Source organism: Takifugu rubripes, chromosome 1, assembly GCF_901000725.2.
Source record: "Takifugu rubripes chromosome 1, fTakRub1.2, whole genome shotgun sequence".
NCBI lineage: Eukaryota > Metazoa > Chordata > Actinopteri > Tetraodontiformes > Tetraodontidae > Takifugu > Takifugu rubripes.
The window spans coordinates 16,862,049-16,868,319 of record NC_042285.1 but is presented as its reverse complement, the minus strand read 5'-3'; positions in this window follow the sequence as shown (position 1 = coordinate 16,868,319).

Sequence of the window (6,271 nt, the reverse complement as noted above, 5' to 3'; positions counted from 1 at the left end):
GTGTACAGTATATTCAAATTAGAATGACATTAACAATAATAGAATTGATTAATATCTTTTATTGTGTTTTCAAAAGGAACTCTAGTATACAAAGCGAGATGCTGTTAGTCACAATCACATTTAGTCACAGATGCTGTTAGTCACATTTGTGTAGCAGATGTGCCCTAATAAAAGCTAAAATATGTGACAGCTGACCAAGGGTTTAAGCATGAATCACCTATCAGTCTGTATAATTACCATCAAGATGCACTTTTTCTAGTGTTGTTTCAGTCAGTAATTTATACTTAGAGGAAGATGATCAATACTATTATCATAATATGAAGTTTCCAATTATTCTCATGATTTGATATATACACAAAAATTCTTACTACTACTACTTACTAATTGTATAAAAGTGTAAAACAAAAAACACAACATATTATCATAAAAGAAATATGCATTTTTATAAAAGAAATTTGATGGATTCCAATTTTTGACAAAAATTCTGCCTTCAATTTTCTTTTACTGCTATAAACTTCAATTATTTATATTTAAATGCATTCATGTTCATTTATAGAGAGGAGAATCTGCTCATCCAATCTGCGGCAACATTGACAAGAAATTGCAGGTAAACAAAGGTTTAATCATTTTGTATAATGTAATTATATTTAACTCATTAGATTTTAGACTCATTAAAATCTCTGATACCCTTAAGATGTTTTTACTTATTTATTTATTAGTTAGTTAGTTAGTTAGTTAGTTAGTTAGTTAGTTAGTTAGTTAGTTGGCTAGCTAGCTAGCTAGCTAGCGCTATTTGCCCAATATCGGCGTCCATCTAAAGGGGAAATGGCTTTTAATTTGAAAGAGCGTAAGCTGTTTCCGGTAAACTACCCTATCTTACAAGCCGGTGCGTATAGTGACGTCACCAGCACTGGAACAGGACAACCGGAGAGGGAAAAGTCTGAATATGGGAAAAATGTCGCCCCTCACTGATGAGAGAGGGAATCCTGGTAACGTCTCAGGTTGTGTTGCACCCTGGAAGATCCCCACACAACAAACGTGTTGACTACATGGCCACAAAAATTACTTTGAAAAATTACAATTACTTTGAATAAAGCCATTTGGTTAAAATTTAAGTCTTTATAACAATGTTTTTCGTAAAAAAAAGAAGAAGAGATAACTCAAAAATAAATTGGGGGCTATCGTGGGTAAGTGCTGCTGACCAATTTTATCATAAAGACCTGCTTTTTTTGCTGATTTTGTACGGTTCAGAGAAACAGAAATACTGTTGTTTTCTTGAATAAACTAAATATCCTCTGGTTAACTTTAAACATGCTCAACTCTTTCGGTACTTTTCCCACACTTTCTGCAGCTTCAATCAGAGTGTTGTGAAGTTATTCCAAAATCATATTTCTTTAGCCATTCCTTCATAGGAACTGTTGAAACCTTCTTGTGACCTATGATGGGTTTTTTCTTCCAAAATAATTCTGTTTTAATTATTTTATCATTGTTGACAGCCAGGTTCCTTCGTCAAGTACAACAGCTTATCACAGCTCCCAGGTGGTAAAGTCGAGCATCCACAACGGTGAAACTGTCCTTGAATATTCAGTACTGTAGTTTGTTACTGACTCGCCATTCAAGTTAATATGCTTGATTTAAGGTCCTTGTGCCTCTACTTGTCTCTTTTTCATTATTTCTCTAATAAAATACTCCAAATAGGGTATGTAGTTAACATAAAAATACAATGCTTCTTGTTATTTAAAAATAAAACTCTTGTTGTTGCGTATGTTACCACAAGGGGGAAGAACCTCCTCACAGGAGAAATCTACAGCCCATCACAAGCATGCACACACCAACTTACTTTAACCCAAGAGAAATCTACAACTGTTCCTCCTCATTTGACGCTACCTCTACAAATCTATGCAATTAGGAAATAATTACACACATAAGGACAGGCACATGTTGACAGACGCTCTGGGCCCATGTGCTCCAGCATATACCTGTAAACAGTATTATTAGATTTTAGAAGGAATTACCATAACATCGTTAGGCATCCAGAGTGAGGAGGGCTGTGCGTATTAATTGCGATTGAAAACGTCAACACTTAATCTGCCACTCTAATTAGCAAATCTTAAATTTCACGTCCATTTAGTATTCATGCCAGCCCACAGAAATCCTCCCACTGAGTGACTGCTGAGAGCCCCCTACACGCAAGAGGAGCTACAGTTACAACACCGATAAATAAGACATTGATTTGGAATAAAGACCCCTGACTATAAGTTCACCTGACAGTTAATGATGATGGATGCAGTAAGTCGGGGGCTTCCGTTCTATGTTTGCTAATTCTACAGCTTCTTGATCTGCTTTATAAAAACAATAATAAAAGTAAACCCAACGGAGTCTACTAAGCCTTAAAGAGCTGTTGTTTCAGTGGACGATCAACCACAACATGTGGCATATATCAGGGGCAGTGGGATGACCAACTGGGGTGGGGATTACATTCTCCTTACAGGTCTGTGCAGCCACTGCAGTTTCTGCATTATATTAACAGCTGGTTCCAAACAAGTAATTTGGTTGTACAAGAGAAATTCTATCAGTGCTGATATACAGTACGACAGCATTGGGCCTTTTTACTGACATTTCCACTTCATTGTACAGGTGTTCTAATAACCATTAAGTAACGTTCCATCAGTTATGGAACTATTTGTTTTGCCGGAGCCAAAATAAAACATATCTTTTCTTGCTTATTACTATTATTTAATGAAATGCACTCGTAGAAGCTTTGTGTAATATCATTTCCAATCAGTTTAAATGTCTCGTTCTTTGGTCTTGGTGTTTGTGCTCCACGTTGAGTCCTTGGATTTCTTTCCCGTGTGACCTTTTGCTATTGTCTGTCAAACTGCAGTTGATGGTGATGTTTCACATAAAGGGAACGGAAGGGGGCCAAAGTCACAGCCCTGGGGGGCTCAGGTGTTCAGAACAAGAATGCAGAGGCAGTAATCCAAATTATCTTTGGTCAGTCTCTTTGGAGATCCACTATCTGCTTACAGTGGGGTACCCAAGATCAGTTACTCCAGACTATCTCCAGATTTATTCCAGTTTATTCCAGTGTGTGAAGAGCCTCTGAATGGTTGATGAACCTCATGTGTAATGCAGATTCCATGATAGCTCTGGAACAGTTGACACTCACGTGCCTCCAGAAAACAGTCATGAGAGTTTGACTTTCCAGCCAACATGCATCTTGGTTTGGCCTCGCCTAATGACTGTGTGCAACTGCTGTGTGTGTGGCAGGAGGATGGGGTCTGGCCCATCCGGTCATGGCCAAAGTATGAGCTGTCTCTATTCTCAGCAAAAACACATTTGCTATGGATCATTTTACTTCTCCAATTCTCTATTCTGCTTTTTAAATTCCCACACAGTATACAGCAAAGATCTATTTATCAGTTACTGAGGATAATTGCAATTTTTATTCAAAGTGGTCAAAATGGAAGCTTAAGTGAGTTTTTTTACTCTAGCAAACTATTTTTATCTATATAAATGTATATATATAATATTTACCGTATTTTTGCTAATTGTTCAGCAGAAGTGGGACCTAATATAGATGGACATGTGTGCATTTGTTCTTTGCCATGCAGGAGGACTCATGGTATGTCGCGGTACCCCTCAGGCCGGCATCCACCGGCAACAACAGGATCAGTTATATAAATAGCAGGTAATGGCAGCACGGCACAGGGAAGCAGTGCAGCTTATGAATAAATTCAAAGGTGAATAAGAACATGACACGGTGCAGGTTGGACACATGCTGACATAATTTATTTAAAGAGGAACACGTACAGTACACTGGTGAATCCCCGCTCTTGGTTGTACAATGAGGGAGAGAACATTGACGCTCAGGTGAGGACCACAATTTGCAGCTTTGCTGTTAAGAGGGAGCCACAAATCTGGAGTTAAATAACCCCCTGGAGTTCCCCAAGGATCTGTTCGTGGTTCACTGTTCTTAATAAGGTCAATGAATTACCTTACCCAGTGTCTCCAGAATCATGCACAGCTGTCAGCTGTAATGTCCCACAGTTCTGGACCAAACACTCAGAAGTTTAAAGACCTACTACAACTCTGTCTCTCTGTCTCTGTACGTATGTGTGTGTGTGTGTGTGTGTGTGTGTGTGTGTGTGTGTGTGTGTGTGTGTGTGTGTGTGTGTGTGTACACATATATATATATGGGCACATATATATATGGGCAGTAACCCCCAACCTGAGTAGATGGCTCTAACAGATACCAGGAACCACACCAGAGATCTCTGATCTCCATCTCTCTGAAGAGCGCTGTCCCCGGAACAGCTCAGATCCTGCGCAGAACCCTCAGACTCCAAAGCCTCTGCTAGACGACCCGAGTCTGAAGGAAGGAGGCACCGCCCAGGAGGGGAGAGGAAGATGTTTTTATTTATTTTATGTATATATATATTCTTTTCAAAGTAAATAATTTAGTGAGGAAATCCATCCTTATTTGAAATTTCAGATATTGAATTATTTTCATAATGTAGTAATAACATTGTGAAAATATATTTTTGGTATTTTACTGAATTATTGTTTTTTTTTAATCCTAAATAAAAGGGCGTGTTTACATTTAACCTGGAACCTTTTTGTAATGCAAAACTTAGTTAAGCCTTTTCTAAATGATAAATTCAATAATACAAAAGCATTATTGAGTCAGTTGTACTGTATTAGTCCCCAGCTGTCACCACAGTCTCCAGAGCTTTTGGACGTGTATTCAGGGACACAAGGCCTTGTGCCCACTGCCAGCACCACATGACAGCTGCTGTTGTTTTCACAAAATTATGGAGATAAAGCGAGACAGAGGGAGCCAGTTGTTGTCTCCATAAGTGAAGTCAAATGAGACCACAGAGACCTCCTACAAAATCGAAACAGGAAAGAAACGAAGTTACCAAGCTTAGGATTGCTCACATGAACCCATTTAAAAAGCCTGCTGTTAGGAAGAAAGGACCATAAATTAGCTGTGAATAAAAGGAAAATACCTTGAATGCCTTAACGGAGCTCTCATGCAATAATCCCTATTGACACTAATGATAATGACTTTATGACTTGGAACATGCCAGCAGATCCAGGAACTGTTTTTAAAAAAAAATCTAAATGAAAGGAGGGATTTCAATTACTGGAGATACAGTTGTAATTGTTTTCTATTAGAAAAAACAAAAAGACTGTCTGCAACTAATATGAACTGAAATAAAACAGACAACATGCGATCTTTACAAACCTTCATTTCTGAGCTAGGACAACTTAGTGATATACATCTGAACATTAAGGTATAGAATATGTAAAGAATTACCTAATCCTGTTCTGATTGTATGGCGTACAGCTGCACGCTGTATTTAACAGTAAGGCAGCAGTCAATCACCAAATGGTAAGTAAATATAAAATACACTTAAAAATAAAATAAACAAGAAGAAAACCCAACATCTTCAAGGTTACGGTTAATAAATTAGGTTTTGTTTTCATGCCTCCTACCCTCGGCTTGTTCCAGGACCAGAGCTGCAGCAAATGAGTCAGGTCACATAAACATTAATACCTGATTACTTTATCAATCAAGGTCTCATCTAATTTGCCTGCATAAGCACTATTAACTACACATCAAGTACTGGTAAATAAATTTATAACGATACTCTAATCTTCAACATCAAACTAAGGCTCTCATTGTTTTTTATAGTCGGCATGCTCGCTAAGATTTTCCCACAGTGGGAGACTCGGATGATTCTCTCTCTCGCTCCATCAGGTCTAATTGCCCATCTGGGACCTTCATTACGATGCATATTCTTTAGTGTCAGTTACTGGGATCCATTTCAACTTATTTGACAGTTTGCAGTGCAGCAAAGTTCTTCTGGAGGATCATGTTGAATCTTGGACGGTCTGGTGAAATTCCATTTCAATTGGTTGCTGTGGTATAAATGATTTATGATCCTCCGGTGATGATGGGGGTCTGTTTAAATTGACCTTTCGGCATGGCCTCGTTTGCAGCAGAATAAACATGGAGCTTTACCATCACCATGAGCTCCCAGTGACCAGACAGCTGCACCTTTATCCCCAGCAGCTGACTTAAAGGCCTGGATCCAGAAAGCAGAGTGGGGGAGAAAAGTTGGGGTCTTGGACAGAGGACATCCTGTGGCCGTCCTGGGCTGTGTTCCAGTTGGCCCTCTAACTGATCAATCCATAAAGTATTAAATTGGCTGATTGATTCTTATCATCACTTCTGCATTATTGTAATGTGTTTCAATTCAAC